This window comes from Oryx dammah, unplaced genomic scaffold, assembly GCF_014754425.2.
Source record: "Oryx dammah isolate SB20612 unplaced genomic scaffold, SCBI_Odam_1.1 HiC_scaffold_2, whole genome shotgun sequence".
Taxonomy (NCBI): Eukaryota; Metazoa; Chordata; class Mammalia; order Artiodactyla; family Bovidae; genus Oryx; species Oryx dammah.
In genome coordinates, this window is record NW_024070186.1 from 181,984,174 (window position 1) to 182,003,522 (window position 19,349).

The 19,349-nt window shown below is 45.1% G+C and overlaps 1 protein-coding gene across 1 annotated transcript in view; it reads left to right on the forward strand.

Moving 5' to 3' along the window:
- The first annotated feature begins 9,349 nt into the window (after positions 1–9,349).
- IL21R (interleukin 21 receptor) overlaps positions 9,350–19,349 on the forward strand; it is a 36,729-nt gene continuing 26,729 nt past the window's right edge. The window contains exon 1 of the mRNA XM_040258360.1: positions 9,350–9,898. The gene's annotated coding sequence lies outside the window, so the exon portion shown is untranslated. The remainder of the gene's footprint in view (positions 9,899–19,349) is intronic.

A 19,349-nucleotide genomic window follows, 5' to 3' on the forward strand; every position in this document is an offset into this window, starting at 1 on the left:
AAATAAAAATTCTGGAGCTGAAAAGTAAATATTGAAATGAGAAATTTACCAGAGGGATTCAACATCAGATCTGAAGCAGTCAAAACAAAGAGTCAGTGACTTGAAGATAGGCAAATTGAAATTATCCAGTTTGAGGTGTATAAAGAAAAAAAAAGTGAAGAAAAATGAACAGAGCCTAACCGACCTGTGAGACCCCATGTCAATATATGCATTATAAGAGTCCCAGAAGGAGGGGAGAGACAGGGGCAGAAAGAATATTTGAATGGCCTCCACCACTTGTTACTACAAATGAGTAACCTAACTATACACTTCAAGGAAGGACTTCCCTGTAACTCAGATGGTAAAGAATCTGCCTGCAATGCAGGAAACCCGGGTTCCATCCCTGGGTTGGGAAGATCCTCTGGAGAAGAGAGTGGCAACTCACTCCAGTATTCTTGCCTGGAGAATCCCCATGGACAGAGGAGCCTGGTGGGCTACAGTCCATGGGATCACAAAGAGTCGGCCGCTACTGAACCACTAACACTACTACTACTAGACCTCAGGGAACTAGAAAAATAAGAGCAAATTAAACCTCAAAACTGACAGAGGAAGGAAATGATAAAGATTAAAGTGGAGACAAATGAAACAAAGCATAGAAAAACAATGGAGAAGATCAACAAAACCAAGAAACTGTTCATTTGAAAAGATCAACGCAGTTGATAACACTTTAGCTGGATTAAGCAAAAAAGACAATGCAACCAACTAAAATTAGAAATGGAAATGAGCTTGTTACTACCAACCTTACAGAACTAAAGATTATAAGAGAATAAACAATTGTATGTCAAAAATTGGATAACCTAATTATCCATTTAGGAATGGAAAGATTCCTTAAAAGACATAAATTGCCAAAACTGTCTCAAAATGAAATAGAAAAGCTAAACAGATGTATAAGAAAGCATTGAATTAGTAATCAAAAGCCTCCCAACAAAGAAAATTCCAGAGTCAGAAATGCTTCACTGATAAATTTTATCAGACATTTAAGGAAGAATTAATATCCATCCTTTTCAAACTCTTCCACAAAACAGAAGAGGAGGGAATACTTCATAAGTCATTCCATGATACCAAAGCCAGATGCAGATAACAGAAGGAAAAAAACTGCATTATGTGCCAATACCCGTTAGGAATATAAATACAAAATCCTCAACAAAATACCAGCAAACTGAATCCTATCACATGTTAAGAGGATTAGACACCATGACCAAGTAGGGTTTTTCCAGGAATTCAAGAGTGGTTCAACATAAGAAAATTAATCAATGTAGTACCCCACAATAATAAGATGAGGAAATACCCATATGATCATCTCAATTGATGCAAAAAAAAAAAAGCATTTGATAAAATTCAACACCCTTTCATGATAAAAACACTTAGCAAGCTAGGAATAGAATGGAAATCCCTCAACGTCATACAGGCCATATGTGAAAAACCCACAGTTAACATCACACAAGATACATGGCAGATCAAAAGCTTTTTCCCCTAAGATCAAAAACAAGGATGCCTGCTGTCACCACTGATCCTCAACACTGTACTAAAAGTTTTTGCCAGAGCAATTAAACAAGAAAAAGAAATAGGAGAAACTGGAAAGGAAGAGGTGAAATACCTCTATTTGCAGATGATATAATACTATATCTAGAAAACCCTTAAGAATCCACAAAGAAATTGTTAGAGCTAATGAACAAATTAAGCAAAATGGCAGGGTACAAGATTAACATGCAGAAGTTACTTGTTTCTAAATACCACCAATGAACAATGCAAAAAGGAAATTCAAGAAGACAATTTCATATATAACAGTATCAGAAATAATAATATACTTAGGAATAGATTTAACCAAATAGATGAAAGATTTACACACTGGAAACTACAAAACACTGATGAAAGAAAGTAAAAGTCTAAGTAAGTGAAAAACCATCCCATGCTCATGTAATGCAAGAATTAGCATTGTTAAGATGACACTATTCTACAAAACAACCAATAAACTTAATGCAATCCCTATGAAAATCCAAATAGCCTTTTGTTCTTTCAGAAATGGAGAAGCTGATCCTAAAATTCATAGGAAATTGCAGAGGACCCAGAAGAGCCAAAACACAAACTTATGTTTACTGGCAGCTGGTGGGGGTGGGTAGAGGGGGAAAGAGGAGGAAGTGATAACTTGGGAGATTGGGATTGACATGCCCATACTACTCTATATAAAATAAGGACCTACTGTATAGCACAGGGAACTCTGCTCAGTACTCTGTAATGACCTATCTGGGAAAAGAATCCAAAAAAAGTGGATATATGTATATATAACTGATTCATTTTGCTATACACCTGAAACTAACACAACATTGTAAATCAACTACATTCTAATAAAAATTTAAAAAATGAAACAAAAACCAAGCAAACAAGAACAACACAGCTGGAGGGCTCAAACTCCCAATTTCAAAACTTACTGTGAAGCTACAGTAATCACATGTGTATAGCTGATTCATTTTGCTGCACAGCAGAAACTAACACAGCATTGTAAAGCAACTATACTCCAACAAAAACTAGTTAAAAAAATAAAAACAGTGTGATACTGGCATAAGGATAGAGACAGAAATCAATGGAATTGAATCAAGAGTCTAGAAATAAATGCATGCATGTAAGGACAAGGATGCCAGGACAATTCAACGGGTGAAAGAATAGTCTCTTAAGAATCAGTGGGTGGGGCAACTGGATATCTACATACAAAAAAGGAAGTTGGACCCTTATCTCACATCATATACAGAAATTAATAACAAACAAAACTGTTAGAGGAAGTAAATCTTCATGTCTTTGGATTTGGTGATGGATTCTTCGACATGACACCAAACAATGGGCAACAAAAGGAAAGAGAGATAAACTGTACTTCATAGACATTAAAACCTCCCTGCCTCAAAGGACACTATAAATGAAAAGATGATCGCAGAATAAAAGAAAATATTTGCATATCATATATCTGATAAGGGTTTGGCATACATAAAGACCCTCATATATGTACCAGGTATACTTATAATGGGCCTGGTATATATATTCTGGTATCCAGAAAATATAATGAACCCTTATAACGCAATAACAAAATGAGGGACTTCCTTAGCGGTCCAGTGGTTAAGAATCCACCTTGCAATGCAGAGGACGAAGGTTCGATCTCTGATTGGTGAACTAAGGTACCACATGCCAAGGAGCAATTAAACCCATGTGCTGCAACTACTGAGTCCTTAAACCACACCTAGAGAAGCCTGCGCACCACAAGGAAGAGCTGTGCGCTGCAATGGAGATCACATGTGCCAAAGCTAAGACCCAACACAGCCAAATTTTTTAAAAAATGACAATCTGTCTTAGTCTGTTTGGGCTACTGGAACAAAACCCAGTAGACTGGGTGGCTTATAAACAACAGAAGTTACTTCTCACAGTTCTAGAGACCGGGAAGTCCAAACATCAAGGTGCCAGTAGATGCCCGTAGGTGCCCGTACGTGCCAGATAGAGCCCGCTTCCATGTCATGTCCTCACATGATAGAAGGAGCCACCTATCTTTCTAGAGTCTCATTTATAAAGGCACTTTTCCCATTCCTGAAGGCTCTGCCCTTGTGACCTAATCATCTCTCAGAGCCCCCACCTTCTAATACCCTTACATTTGGGGGTTAGGATTTCCACATATGATTGTTTTGGTCAACGGGACAGTCTATAGCCCAGCCCAATTTAACAGCAGGCAAAGGAGGGACTTTCCTGATGGTGCATGGTTAAGAATCTGCCTTGCGATGCAAGGGACGGCAGTTCCATCCCTGGTCTGGGAAGATCCCACATGCCTGGGAGCAACTAAGCCTGTGTGCCATAACTACTGAGCCAGCACTCTAGAGCCCATGAGCCACGACTACGGAGTCTCCAGGCAGCAACTGCTGAAGCGCGTGCGCCCTAGAGCGCCTGTGCTCCGCAAGGAGAGACGCCAGCGCCGCCGTGAGAAGCCGGTGCACGACAAACAGTAGCCCCTGCTCACAGCAACTAGAGAAAGCCCGCGTGCAGTATCGAAGACCCTCCATGGTCAACAATAAAATAAATAAATACATCTTTTAAAAATAAATGAACAAAAATAGAAATAGGCAAAGGACTTGAATAGACATTTCTCAAAAAAAAAAAAAAAAAAAAAGATCAATGAATGACTACCAAGCACGTGAAACGGTGTTCAGCATCATTAACCATCAGGGAAATGCAAAGCAAAACCACAATGAGACACCACTTTATACCCACTAAGATGGCTGTAAAAAGAAAGGAAAATAATAAGTGTTGGCAGGAATGTGGAGCAATTGGCATGCTCATTGCTGGGGGTGATGTCAAATGGTGTAGCTGCTGTGGAAAACGGTTTGTCAGCTCTTCAGTAAGTTAAACATAGAATGAACATATGGCCCAGTCATCCCCTCCTGGGTATAGACCCAAAAGATTTGAAATGCATGTCTGCACATAGATTTGCATGGAAATGTTCAGAGTGGTATTATTCATAATAAAGATATGAATAATTCTTTCACAGTTCAACTTCCAACAGCTAATGAATGGGTAAACCAAAAGTGGCATGCCAGTGTGGTACAATATGATTTGGTGATAAAAATGAAGTACATGCTACCAGGCAGATGAAACTCACACACATTATGCAAAATAGAAGAAACCAGATATGAAAGACCACATGCATGATTCAATGTGAATCAGAAAAGAAAAGGGAAGATCAGTAGAGACAGAGAAGAGATTACTGGGGCTGAGAGTAGGGATGAGACTGCAAACAGGAGCAAGGGGCCTTTTTGGAAATGTGCAAAAGATTAGATGGTTCCGAAACTCAGCAAACTTACTAAAACTCAATGAACTGTACACTTCTAATGGCTGAATTTGATGCTATGTAAGTTGTACTTCAATAAAACTGCTGAAATAAAAATAAAAAAGAGGAAATGGGTTGAAGGAGGGGTTGTCTCAATTATTTTTTTCCCAGTGGGCCCCTTGGCTGAAATGCAAATTTAACCACTTCCTCCCCATTGACCAGCTTTAAATCCTCGGGGGTGTTGAGGTGTTGAGAGATCTTACTTCATCCTCTTCTGAGACCTCTGAGGCCACACTCACCAGACAGGCACAGACCCAAAGAGGCCCCTTAAGGAGGCCTTCCCTCAACTTAGATCTATTTCTGAGGGGACTCAGGTCCACCTCAAAAGACACGCAGCTGTTAACTTTCCACCTCCAAAAACATCTACTTTTTAAAATTTAAAAATATATTATTATTATTATTATTATTAAAAGTTTCTGGCCATGCCTCATGGTATGTGGGATCTTACTTCCCTGATCAGGGATCGAACCCACACCCTCTGAAATGGAAGTACGGAGTCTTAACCTTGCTTAACTGGACTGCCAGGAAAGTCCCTAAAAGCATCTACTTAAAAAGAAAAATAATAACAGAAACATTTTCTTTGGGGAAAAAAAAAGATTATATTGAAATAAGGAAAATATTGTTCATATTGAAAGAAGATTGTTGATTAGCAGAATAACGATAGCGGAAGTTGGCATTTTATGCAGGCAGTCACAATTTGAAGACCAAGAAGGCATCCGAACTATTAATTGTATTAAATTGCTCTCTCAGTTCTTTAATAATCCCCACAACAATATAGATAGCTCTTATCATCTACTGCCCCATTCTTATATCTGCATTGGTTACTGCCAGTAGAACTTGAAGGGTCCCCTACATATGCATTTGACTGAAAGATGATGGCCACAGCTTCTCAAGTACTCTCTCAAGCATCTACTTTTTGAATACCAGGGATTAAGTCGCCCCTGCTACAACTCACCCACTCCCTAAATCAAGGCTGGAGCCCTCTTTTGAAAATGTAAATCAGATTATACCACTCTTATGAGGAATCCTCAGATGACATCCGATTGCCCTTGGAAGCAAATCTACCTTCTTCACCCCAGGTGGTGTGCAGCCAGTAGAACTCCCATGACTCCGCCTCCTAGCATTCCTTTGTTTGCTCACTCTGTTCCCCACACTGATCCCAAATTCCTGGAGTGAGCCACACTCCTTCCTTCTTAGTACCTTTGCCCCTGCAGGTCCTTCTGCCTAAAATGCTTCCCCTACAGCTAGGGTATTTCTTACCGTCCACGGTGCCCCTTCTATGTCACTCTCTAGACCTCTTATCTGCTTATTCCTTGGAAGAAAAGCTATGACAGATCTAGAAAGTGTATTAAAAAACAGAGACATCACTTTGCCAACAAAGTCCGTAGAGTCAAAGCTGTGGTTTTTCCAGTAGTCGTGTACGGATGTGAGAGTTGGACCATAAAGAAGGCTGAGCACCAAAGAACTGGTGCTTTTGAACTGTGGTGCTGGAGAAGACTCTTGAGAGTCCCCTGGACTGCAAGGAGATCAAGCCAGTCAGTCCTAAAGGAAATCAATCCTGAATATTCATTGGAAGGACTGATGCTGAATCTGAAGCTCCAATACTTTGGCCACCTGATGTAAAGACCTGAGTCAAAGGAAAAGACCCCAATGCTGGGAAAGACTGAGGGCAGGAAGAGAAGGGGACAACAGAGGACAAGATGTTTGGATGGCACCACTGACTCAACAGACGTGAATCTGTGCAAACTGCAGGAGATGGTGAAGGAAAGGGAAGCCTGGCATGCTGAAGTCCCTGGGGTTGCAAAGAGTCCCCATGACTCAGCGACTGAACAACAGCAACAGTTTGCACTTAGCTTATCCGTTACTTCTTTTTCTAAATTAATTAATCTATCTATTTGGCTGTGTTGGGTTTTAGTTGCCACACACTGGACCTTCTTTCACACTCACGATCTCCTTTTATTGTTGCATGAGGGCTCTTCGCTGTGCAGTTGTTGCAAAGCATGGGCCTAGTGGCCCGGTGGCAGGTGGGATCTTAGTTCCCAGACCAGGAATGGAACCTGCACCCCCTGCAAGGAGGATTCTTAACTACCCCCCCCCCACCAGGAAAGTCCCTCCATTTCTTCTTTTTGTCTGTCTCTCCCACCAGAATACAAGGCTCCAGGAGGGCCATCACTCCTGTATGTTTCTGGAGAATATCACATCCATAGCCAAGGGCATGTTCAGTGTTGGTGGAGAGAAGGCTGCAGGGAGAGAATGGATGGTTGCTTGGGTGTGTGCCTAGAAGAATGGATGAGTGGGTAGTGGGTGAGTGTGTGGATGGAGAGAAGGGGAGAGAGGAAGGCAGGCAGTTGGAAGGGAGGGTAGGAGGGCTCGACCAACCTTGGGTTAACAAACATCCAAAAGCAACTTGGTGAGTGACCAGGAATGTAAAACTCAGGAGCCTGAAAGACTGAGTTCCAATCCCAACTCTGCCAGCACCAGCTGTGTGACCTTGGACAAGTCACTTAACCTCTCTGAGCCTTGGTTTCCTTGTCTGTAAAAGTAGGGTGATGTCAGTGATGGTAATAGTAACTACCTTCTTCTGAGATTTAAGTGAGATGATACATTTTTTAAAAATTAACGTATTCATAATTTTTGTTTGCACTGGGCCTTCCTTGCTGCCCACAGGCTTTCTGTAGTTGTGGCGAGAGAGGGCTACTCTCTAGTTGTGTAAGCTTCTCATTTCTGTGGCTTCTCTTGTGGAGCACGGGCTTGTGCCCAATAGTTGTGCGCGTGCCCAGCAGTTGTGGCACAGGGACTTAGTTGTTCCACTACATGTGGGATCTTCCCGAACCAGGGATGGAACATGTGTCCCCCACATTGCAAGGCAGATTCTTAACCACTAGGCCACCAAGGAAGTCTGAGATGATACATCTTTAAAGTCCTTATAACCCTGGCATAGAATCAGCTTTCAGCAAATATTAGCTGTTTTTTCTGCTTTTTAAAAAATTTTTTATTATTACTCCTCTTGATCTTGCATCTATGGTATCAGAAAACTCACCCTGAAGATCAAGAGAAAAAGAAAAGTTGGCTTCCTCACAAAATATATGCTCCAGAGAAAACAAGATGTTTCGGTTGTGAGGAAGAGAATCTCTGTAGGGCCAACATCCTTCAAATCAGCCATAGGGGAATTTGTACTAACTTCCTCAAAAACAGTTAGAAAAAGAAAAAAAAAAAAAAAGAATAAATAACAAGATGCTTTCTCTTTTTCTCTGGAGTGAGCATGTGGCTTAGCTGCAAATTGTTTCCCAAAAATGAGTCAGCTTGGGGGGAGATGGCAATGTGTGTTTGAGCCCACCTGTGTCAACAAAATAGCACAAAGCAGCCCCCATCCACCTTGGTAATTCAAGGATGAAATGTTTGGGTCCTGTTTCCACAACTTGGTGCAGACTTAGGAATCCCATCCGCCCAGGTTCACATCCCATCTAGGACACTTCGTTGCTAGTGTGATACGGCCCCCCTCTGAGCCTTGGTGTCTCCCGCTGTAAAACAGGAATAATCTTACTTGCCCACAGGGTTTGTGAAATAAATGAGATGACCTAGTGCCCCCCAAAATGCAGGATACTGACCAAAAAAAAAAAAAAAAAGCAGGATACTGACAGTATTAGTTGTGGTAGCATCAGGTCTCTTTTGAGGCTGCTGGGTGTGAACTTGTTGAATTTTGTCCCCAGAGACGTGTGACCCTCTGGAGGGCTCCTGGCTTGTCGGCAAGATGAAAACGCTCTGGAGAATTTCTTTTCACTATTTCCTTTCTGAGTTCCCATGTATTAAAGTCAAGGTCTCCCCATTGGACAGATGGGCAAAGTGAGGCATTCAGAGCCGTGGTGACCTGCCCAACGGCTTGTCTTCGCAATGGCACGCAGATAGCATCCTGCTCCCTGCAGCAGGAAGCTGGATTCAAAGGAAACAGGGGCAGAGAACTTGGGAGGGACGGTCCCGAACTCATACCTCTGCTGGGCCAGGCAGGCAGTGTGCATGAGTGAAGCCGGCCAGTGGGCAAACACCGCTTCTCCCCGGGACCTTGGGCAGGTCTCTGGGCTCTCACGCTTCTCGCTGAGCTGAGACCCCCGGGGACATCCCGGATCTCGCCTTGCCACCTCCGCACCCTGGGAGCCTCAGTTTCTACATCTGTGAGAAGCAGGCGGCTCACCACCTCCCCGCCTGCCTTAAAGGTCAAGACCGTGAGGTCTGCGGGGGTGATGTCACCGTCCAAAGGAGACAGACGTCACCCCGGTGGCCCTAAGTGTCTCGCTAACAGGCGACCTTTGGGGAGCAGTGGACCTTGCCCCCCGGGGCCCGGCCCCTCCCACCTCTTTCTCCCTCCCCGGGGGAGGAGCCGGCCGCTCCGTGGGCGGGGCCTGCGGGAGCGGCTCACCACATCCTCCCCTTCCTCCCCACCCTGCGCACGCGGCGGGGGCTCCGACGGCAGGCGCCGCCTCTGGCGGACCCGCCGGCGTCTCTGCTGAGTGACTGAAGGGCTCGGGGTCTGATGGTCTGCCCGCTTCTTCCTGAGTGTGACTGACAGCCGCGCAGCTGTCTGTCTGCCTGCGCCTCCCTGCCTGTCTGCCTGGCTGGCCAGCCGTCTGTTTCGCTTGACTTCTGTCTGTCCGCGTGGTCTGCTCTCTGTTCATCGCCGGTGCAGCGGATCGGCCCCTGTCCCGCAGCCTCCGCCTTCTGTCCCTGCGTGACCTCTTTGGGATGTAACTGATGGTCTCCTTTGCCTCTGCCTGGCCCGCCTGCCCGGAGCCCACCTGCCATCCGCGGGGGTGACAGGTCCCGCCCTGTCTGATCGGTGGCTCGGGGCAGGTTGCAGCTTCCCACCCCAGACCCCTGCCTGTTCTCCCAGACCCCCATTCCCCTCCACATCCCCTCAATACCAAGCCCAGCTGCCACCCCTGGGAGCCCACCGGACTGCCCGGAGCCCAGAGAGAATGGATTTCTGAGAAAGAAGTAGAACAGCAGGTAACTCATCTCCAGCCACCCGCGCTGGGGGCAGGCGGGGAGGGGACCTCCTCTGCCCTGGAGGACTCACAGAAGTCCTGTGCCCTCATCACACCTGGAGACGGTGAGACCAGCAAAGTTCAGCTGGCGTCTCTTGTTCCTCCCAGCTCAGGGTGACTGGAGTGCCTTTCTGTAGATTGCAGGAGGCCCCAGGACAGAGAGGCAGAGGCACGGCTGAGATAACCCCCTGAGCTGGTGGAAACAAGCCTCCAAAAGGCAGGGGCTGGGGAGGGCATGCTGTTTCCAGACTGAACATGATGTGATAGTCACCGTGGTTCTGGGCAGCTGAGCTGGGCAGAGGCGGGCATGACTGTGATCAGGCCGGTGTGGGGAAGGGAGGAGACATTGACTTTGTACCAGGTTCTGTGCTTTATCTCCTTTATTTTGGCTAAATCCTTTAAGACAGGTTGGTGTCCCCATTTTGAAGATGAAAACTGAGGCAATGAGAAATAGAGTGGTTTTCCCAAGGTGACTCAACCATTGTGTGGTTGGGTGGGCAGGTGACTCGGAGGCTGGTCCTGCCCTCCACGCTGTCTCCTCTTCCTTCTCAAGAAAACACAGGGGATGGGTGGCTGGTGAGAGGCAAACTGGTTCCGTGTGTGTGGAGGAGAGTGGGGTGAGGAGGCTTGGGGAGGGTGAGCCTTGAAGGATGGGTTGGATTTTGACTTGAGAAAAAGGGAGGAAGGAAGGAACAGGCAGACAGGCTCTTGGGCAGAGGGGGACTTGATGCCTGGAGGGAAATTTAGGATGCGGAGGACCCAGGGCAGGGGAAGGGGCATTAAAATGTCAGGGGTTCCTCCTGGGAGGACATATGCTTTCCCCAGGGGGAGAGCGTGGGGCTTTTAGAAGCACATGGTAGAGTGGGGGAAAACCTGGAGGGTTCAACATCCAGCCATGTGGCTTTCTGGCTGGGTGAACTTCCACGAGTTTCTCTGCTTTTTTCTAACTTCATGGAGCCTTGGTTTTCTCATCTGTGAAATGGGCAGAATGGCAGCTCCATCTTCATAGATCTGGTTGTGAGGATTCGAGGGCATGAAATAGAAAGGCTGTTGGCTGGGGGTCTACCAGGGGAGAGAATTTGCATCATGAGAAGCCTAGAGTCCGTGGAAGAGAAAGGCCAGTTTCCAAGAGTCAGGGAAGGTACAGCGACACACTCAGGAACCTGCAGTCTTGCCTCCTTCAGCCCCCTGGGTTGTGGTCCTCCCAGGGCTGCGCTCAGCATGTGACAGGTGCGTGAAGCTCTCCCATCATCCTCATGACCCCAGGTGAGGCTGCTGGCCTCTTTCAGCCCGTTTCACAGATGAGGAGACTGCCGCTCAGTGGGGAGAAGCTTGCCCCAGATAGCTGTGACTGAAAGATGCAGAAGTCGGTTTGGAACCCCAAGGTGACAACCTGCTAGACAGGATAGCAAAAAAGCAAGAGCCATAGCCTGGGGCACCTTCTGAGAGTGGGGCATTGGATCAAGGGGGCTAGGCAGACCCCAGAGGGGGAGCCTTGGTCACCTGTTCCCCTGGTGGGTTCAGCAGAAATCCTGGTCCTGCCTGCCCCACACCTGGCAGGAAGTCTAGAACCTTACAGCCTCATGGAAGAGGAAACTAAGAGCCCTTATGTTAGAAGGTGGCTGAGATCCGGGGCCAGGAGAGACAGGTGAGCAAGACGAAGGATGCATCCCAGGTGCTTCAGGCTTGCACCTGCCCAGCAAAGAAGAGAAGGGGGTTGGAGGTAGGGATTGGAGTCTAAATGGGGAGAGGAAGGGGGCTTGCAGGAGGAGGGGGCCAGTTTAAGAGAAGACAGAACAGGTAAAGCAGGCCACTGGAAGCTTTGAGCAGGACCAGCTTCTCTGCGGCGTTGGGACCGTCCTGGGGCCTCATAAATGAATGAAAGGAAAGGAAGAGCATCCTTCCTCCTAGTGAGAGAAGCCAGTGCCTACAGGATCGCCAGAATGATGGCCTGGCTTCTCCACACAGCTGGGAGGTCTCTGCAATCCACTGCAGGGCCTTGGATCTGGCTCACTCACACTGCCAGTTGTGATCTGGGGCTTTGGAAATGGTCAGACCTGGGGTTGAGTCCCAGCTCCATTACTTAGTACCTTTGTGACCTGGAGTTAGTCACTTAACCTCTCTGAACCTTCAGTGTCCTTATCTGTTACAGAGAGATAAGAACGCCTATCTTGGTTTGCTGTGAGGTTTTACTCAACATGGGCTTCCCTTGTAGCTCAGTCAGTAAAGAATCTGTCCGCAGTGCAGGAGACCCAGGTTCGATCCCTGGGTTGGGAAGATCCCCTGGAGAAGGAAATGGCAACCCACTCCAGTATCCTTACCTGGAAAAATCTCATGGACAAAGGAGCCTGGTGGACTGCAGTCCATGGGGTCACAAAGAGTCAGGCATGACTGAGCGACTAACACTTTTCTCAACATGTGTTTCTGAAACACTGTCCTAGGTCCTGGGGATTCAGTGATGCTCAGACAGAGCCAGTGCAGTTATGAGGGGAAACTTGTAATGGCTCATGAGAAATAGTAGCTATTATGTTTTACTTTAGATATCATTGGTAATAAATTTCTCATTGTTACTTATTATCAACCCTTGGTATATCTTCTGGCATATACCCAGCCCTCAATGAATGATAATTCTTATCATGACTCTACTCCCCCCTTTCTCAGATGGGAAAACTGAGGCTCTGAAAAGGGTGGAGGTTTTCTAGGGTCACCCTGGGAGTCATGTACAAGCAGAGGGAAGAAAACTGTGAAGACATGGGAAGGAACACTTCCTCAAGGAGTAGGGGTCTTCCCCTCGTCACAGTCCCTTCCTCACCTGCTTCTTCTTTCCCTGCCCTTCACTGCACACCAGGGCAGGGGAAGCGTGGGAGCAGAGAGGAGCCCCACCCCCACTTCATGGCTCACAGGTGCCCCCGCCTCCACTCCTCGCCCTGGCGCCCCGCCAAAGGGACTTTTTACCACTGCTCAAATGAGAGCTCTGAGTAAACTTGGAACTTCTGAAACAACCTGAAAATATTCCCCAGGCTGTGGGCAGAGGCCCCTCTGAGGGCCCTCGGGTAGCCAGGACACCTGCCAAAGCACCCCCCAACCCGGCCCCCAGCCTGCTGTTCCTCCAGCCCCCAGGAAGGATCAGGCCACTCCAGTTGTCCCAGCGGATGTGGGGACAACTCCAGCTCCGTGCTCAGGCCCTGGCCCTCCTTGCTGTGTGATTCTGGGCAAGCCTCTGGGCCTCTCTGGGCCTCTATTTCCTCATCTGCCAAGAGGGCTTGATGATGTAACCTGGGACCAGGGCCTGCAGACTTTCTGCAGTATGAATCAGTAACCCCAGTCTACTTTGGCCAGGGCCAGGCAGGCTGGTGGGGGCTTGCTGGGCAAGGACGAGGACAAAGGGCAGGTTGCCAGCCCCACACCCACCCCCCACCTCATGACTTCAAACAGCCATGGAGTAAAGCATCCTTTTTTTTTTTTCTTTGCCTTACAACCAGCCCCTCCTGGCAGGCATGGTGAGGTGAATGGGGCTGGGGCTACAGGAGCTGAGGCAGGTGGCACAGTCTGGGTGCGGTCACCCAGCATGGTGGAGGGCAAATCAAGATGGCACAGGCAGGAAGAGCCTGCTGAGAGCAGGGCATGTACCTCGGTTGGCAGAGTTTGCACAGGCTAGAGGCAATGGCACCCTACTCCAGTACTCTTGCCTGGAAAATCCCATCGACGGAGGAGCCTGGTAGGCTGCAGTCCATGGAGTCGCTGGGAGTTGGACACGACTGAGTGACTTCACTTTCACTTTTCACTTTCATGCACTGGAGAAGGAAATGGCAACCCACTCCAGTGTTCTTGCCTGGAGAATCCCAGGGACCAGGGAGCCTGGTGGGCTGCCGTCTATGGGGTCGCACAGAGTTGGACACGACTGAAGCGACTTAGCAGCAGCAGAGAAGTTCCAGTAGGGAAAGGCCGGTTGGGTTTGGAAAACCTGCGTGGACATTGGTTCATGGCCCACCTGGGAGGGACAGACAGACTAAAAGGGTCTACAGGCTGAGAGGTGGCCCCAGCTGGTAAGGCCTTTCCCCTCGTGTTCGGCAGCTACTGATTAAGCTGCAGGTCAGGGTCTCAGCACACCTGTCCTCAGACACCTGCCCTTTGCTACCACCTCCCTCCCCCAGATATGTAAAAAAGCAATCCCCATAACTCACACTCCAGCGTGCCCCGCACCAGCCTCACGCTCCCTCATCTAGGCCAGAGTGAGTGCCCCCATCCTACAGATGAGGAAACTGAGGCCCAGAGGAAAGAAGAGCCCGGGATCCCACTGTGAGTTAGGGGCCGAGCCTCCTTCCTGATCCAGGGCCACCAGCCTGAGAGTTCTGCTTTAAGTAAAAACTCTCTGTGTGACCCTGTGCAACCCACTGTCCCTGTGTGACAATTTCTTTCTTTTATCATTGAATATATTTTTGGCTGGACTGGGTCTTCTTGGCTGCACGGGCTTTTCTGGAGTTGCAGTGAGCGGTGGCGCACGGGCTTCTCATTGTGGTGGTTTCTCTTACTGCGGACTGCGGGCTCTAGGGCTTTCCAGCTTCAGTAGCTGGGCCCGTGGGCTCAGTAGTTGCGGCTCCCAGGCCCAGCCGCCCTGTGGCATTGTGGGATCTTCCCGGACCAGGAATCGATTCCATGTCTCCTGCATTGGCAAGCAGATTCTTAATCATTGGACAACCAGGGAAGCCCAGAAAGCATTTTCTTGCATTTAGTCACTCATGTAATGAGTGCTTTGAGCACCTACTATGTGTCAGACACTGGTTAGCCATTGACATTCAACGGTCACCAAGAAACACGTGGTTCTTGCCTAGAAACTGCTCAGAACGTTGCCAAAAACACCATGAGTGATGTGCTCTGGCGGGAGGATGAACCCTAGAAGAAGGAGTGACTCACATGCCTTGGAGAGGGCAAAGAATTATGAAGGGGATGACATTTGAACTGGCTTTTGAAGCTGGGAGATCGGAGATCGGAGAGTTCTGGTGGCTGAAACAGCAGGTGCAAAGGCGTGGAAGGAAGCCAGATGCACGGGGGTGTTGTGAAGAGGTCCAGGTGTCAGACACCTGGAGTACCTGGAGTCCGGGATGAAGACTAGGGGCAGAGGGAATGTTGGGGACACATGCTGACATGTTTTGAATGCTGAGCGAAGGAATTTAGGGCTTTCTCTGAAGGTGTGATGGGGAGCCACAGAGAGTCAGGCTGAGGCCTGGGTGGGAGGAGCCACGGGAGGGGCAGTGGGCAGAAGTCCTTGGAGACCAGCAATGGGCTGGAAGCCCTGTCTTCCGTGTTCCTTCTTGGGAAGTCCCTCAGTCTTGACACTTCCCCTTCTGGCGACCTGTTGGCTCTTGTTTCTGCTTCGGCTGGGGAGTCCCTCTACACCCATCTCGTGTCCTCTGGGTCCCTATGGGAAACGGGCCGTTTTACTTTCCCTCTCACCTTTTACTTTCAAGATCCAGTCCCCACCTGGGTCACACTGGAAATTATGATCGGCTTGAGGATCAGAAGGAGTCCCATTCCTGAATTATCAGTGAGCAAAAGAAGAAACAGGGAAATCAGGACCTTCAGTTCTTTTCAGTTTGGGGAGGTTGGAAATAGTGCTGCCGTGAGCACCCTGGTATACGTTTGCTTGTGTACCTATATATTTTGCCCTTCGGTGCATAATCTAGAAAAGGACTTCTTGGGTCTCCTGTTTAGCAGAAGTTTTCCAAAGTGATTGTACCAATTCACATTCTTTAGAGAAAACTGAGTAGAGATTAAGAGTTTTGATTACTTCCTATCCTTTTTTAGCACTTGGAATTGTTTAGTTTTGTTTGTTTTCATTTTAGTCATTCTGGGTTGATATGTAGTACCCTCATATTGGGATATACATTTGCTTTTCTTTGATGAGTTATAATTTTAAGCACTTTTTAACATGCTTTTGGCTGTTTGGATGTCCTCTTCTATGAAGTGTCTGCTTAAGCTTTTTGTCCATTAAAAAAAAAAAATGAGTCCTGAGTTATTTATTTATAGTTGCTTTGTAGGAGTTCTCTCTATATGTTATATAGAATTATAGACATCATTTTATATATTATAAATTTATATATAATATATAAAATGTGTAATATAACTATATGAAAGAAACTACAGATGTAGATACAATCTCCTATTTCAGTTCTTTTCTATTCTCTTTCTTTTTTTCAACTTCTCTTTTTGTTTGTGTCTTTTATAAGTGAAAACGTTTCTAAATTCAAAAGATATTTCCATTGGAGAAAAAAAATGGAATTATAGTGTGACTTATTATTGTCCCTTTTTTAGAGAACAGTAAAAAGATTCCAGTTTAATGAAGGTAGCTTTCTCCATCAAACCAGATATCTTCTTCAACATGTGGCAATTTATCTGACACTTCAGTATGTTAATGTGTTATTTCCTGGTGCATATTTTTATAGATTCTAGACTTATGTATAAGGTAATTGTACAAGTATGTATTTTCCTTTTGAAAAGCAATCTGCAAAGATACTAGGACACAAGAGGCATGATTTGTTTTCCACATTTACTATTTCTCCATACTTAAAAGTTTTTTAATTAAAAAAAGGTACATAAATTTTGCAGTGTGACTTATAACTTCTTAAGGTGAAACAGTTGACTCAAAATAGAGGTCAAAATTAGCCTTTGAATGTTGATACTTAATCATGTATCAGTTAATTTCTACAAAATTATTTAATGTAACATTTTTGGGGCCACACTGTGCATGAGAGATCTTAGTTCCCCAGTCAGAGATTGAACCTGTGTCCCTTGCAATGGAATCCCAAAGTCTGAATCACTGGACTGCCAGGGAAGTCCACATTCAATTTTTTAAAGATAAATTTATCAGAATCATACATTGCTATTAAAATTTATATCCCCTATATAATTGATAGTTTATTTCATAATTTTAAATTCTCTCTAGTTTCAGTGATGGTGATATTTAAAGTTAAGTATTTTTTAATAAAATATTTATTTACTTATTTGGCTGCACTGGGTCTTAGTTGGAGCAGGCAGGATCTTTAGTTACAGCAGGTGAACTCTTTAGCTGCAGCATGTGGGATCTAGTTCCCTGACCAGGGATCAAAGCTGGACCCCCTGCATGGGGAGCTTGGAGTCTTAGCCGCTGAACCATCAGAGAAGTCCCTAATGATAAGTATTTTTAAAAGCTATGCCATTGTTATTAGAAAAAATTGTATTCAAGTGTCAGTATATTTTAGTTTCTGCAGCATTCAGTTCAGTTCAGTTCAGTCGCTCAGTCGTGTCCGACTCTTTGCAACCCCATGAATCGCAGCACGCCAGGCCTCCCTGTCCATCACCAACTCCCGGAGTTCACTCAGACTCGTGTCCATCCAGTCAGTGATGCCATCCAGCCATCTCATCCAGGGTCGTCCCCTTCTCCTCCTGCCCGCAATCCCTCCCAGCATCAGAGACTTTTCCAGTGAGTCAACTCTTCGCATGAGGTGGCCAAAGTACTGGAGTTTCAGCTTTACTCAGTCTTTATAAAATTGCTGAAAGCATGTGTTTAGTATTTTTGACATATGTTTTGAACAAAAAGACATCAGTAAAGCTAGAATAAAATGCAATACTCAATGTTGGTGTAACAATATAATTTATGTAGTAGTCTACATAAATATAATTTATGTAGTAGTCTACATAAATATAATTTATGTAGTAGTCTACATAAATTTAATTTATGTAGTTCATAAATTCTAATTTATGTAGTTCATGAAATTTAACCACACTGAATAAGATGCTTTGGACTTATGCATTGAAAGTACATAACATTAAAAAAATTTTTTGCTTCTTTTTTATTGTGGCTTTTGCTCAATAATGCACCATATATTTTTTCTTTTTACCTTTCAGCTCTATTCACCAATTCTTCCCACCCCCACACCTTTCTTCTGGCAAACATCAACCAGTTCTCTCTGTATCTATAAACTTATTATTTTTGGATTCTACATATGAGAGATCATACTGTATTTACCTTTCCCCATCTTTCATATTTCACTCCATATTTCACTCAGCATAATACCCTCAAGGTTCATCCATGTTGCCACAAATGGCAAGATTTCTACTTTTCATGGTTGAATAATATTCCACTGTATATGCACATCACATCTTCTTCATCCATTCACCTGTTGAAGGACACGAGTTGTTTCCAGTCTTGTTTACTGTCAATAAAAATGTAATGAACAGAAGGGTGAAGTGTATCTTTTTGAGATAGTGATTTCATTTCTTTTCAGCATATAACCAGAAGTGGGATTGCTAGATCATGGGGTAGTTCTATTTTTAATTTTTTAGGATCCTGCAACTGTTCTCCATAGTGGCTGCACCTAATACATCCGCACCAGCAGCGCACAAGTGTTCCCTTCTCTTCATATCCTCAGCAACATTTGTTAAAGTCTTTTTGATAATAGCCAGTTTTTAGCAGGTGTCACGGGAAATCTGCAATCCCATTGTGATTTTGATTTGCATTTCCCTGGTAATGAATGGTGTTGAGCATTTTTCATGGACCTATTATCCATCTGTATGTTCTTGAAAATGTCTATTCAGATCTTCTGCTCGTTTTAAAGTCAGATTGTATGAGGTCTTTATTTTGCATATTATTCTCTTATCAGATATATGATTTTCCAATATTTTCTCCCACTCAGCAAGTTGCGTTTTCATTTTGTTGATGGTTTTCTTTGGAATGCAGAAGCTTTTTGTTATGATATAGTCCTACTTCTCTCTTTCTGCTTTTGTTGCTTTTGCAACCTACATAGAGGTCTGTTCAGACTTTTTAATTTCTTGGTAAGTCAGTCTTGGTAGGTTGTATGTTTCTAGGAATTATCCATTTCTTCTACATCATCAAGTTGGTTGGTATAGGGTTATTCATAGTTGTATCTTATCATCCATTTTGCTTCTGTGGTATCTGTTGTAATGTCTCATCTTTCTTTTCTGATTTTACTAATTTGAATCTTCCCTTTTTCTTAGTCTAGCCAAAGGTTTGTCAACTTTGCTGATCTTTAGAAATACAATATATTTTTTATATTGGTCTCAAATTCATTGCCCTTGCTTAACAGTTATTATCTAGTAGTTTATTTACTAAGTATCTGGACTTTTAAGACAGTCTTTTACCATTCCAATCCTTATAATTTTCTAATATTTATAAATTTATTTATTGTTCTGGCCTTATTGCATTGAGCAGGACCTTCAGTACAAGACATCCTTGTCTTTTCTCTGCCCTGGAGGATAATGTGTTCAGTGTTTGACCTTTTGGGGTGTTAGCTGTGTATATTCTGTGTGTCTGTGTATGTGCGCTCCTCATCAGATCAAGAGAATTCTTTCTATTCCTGGTTTCCTGAGAGTGTTTTTAAAATCATGAATAAGTGTTTCAAATTATTAAATGTCAC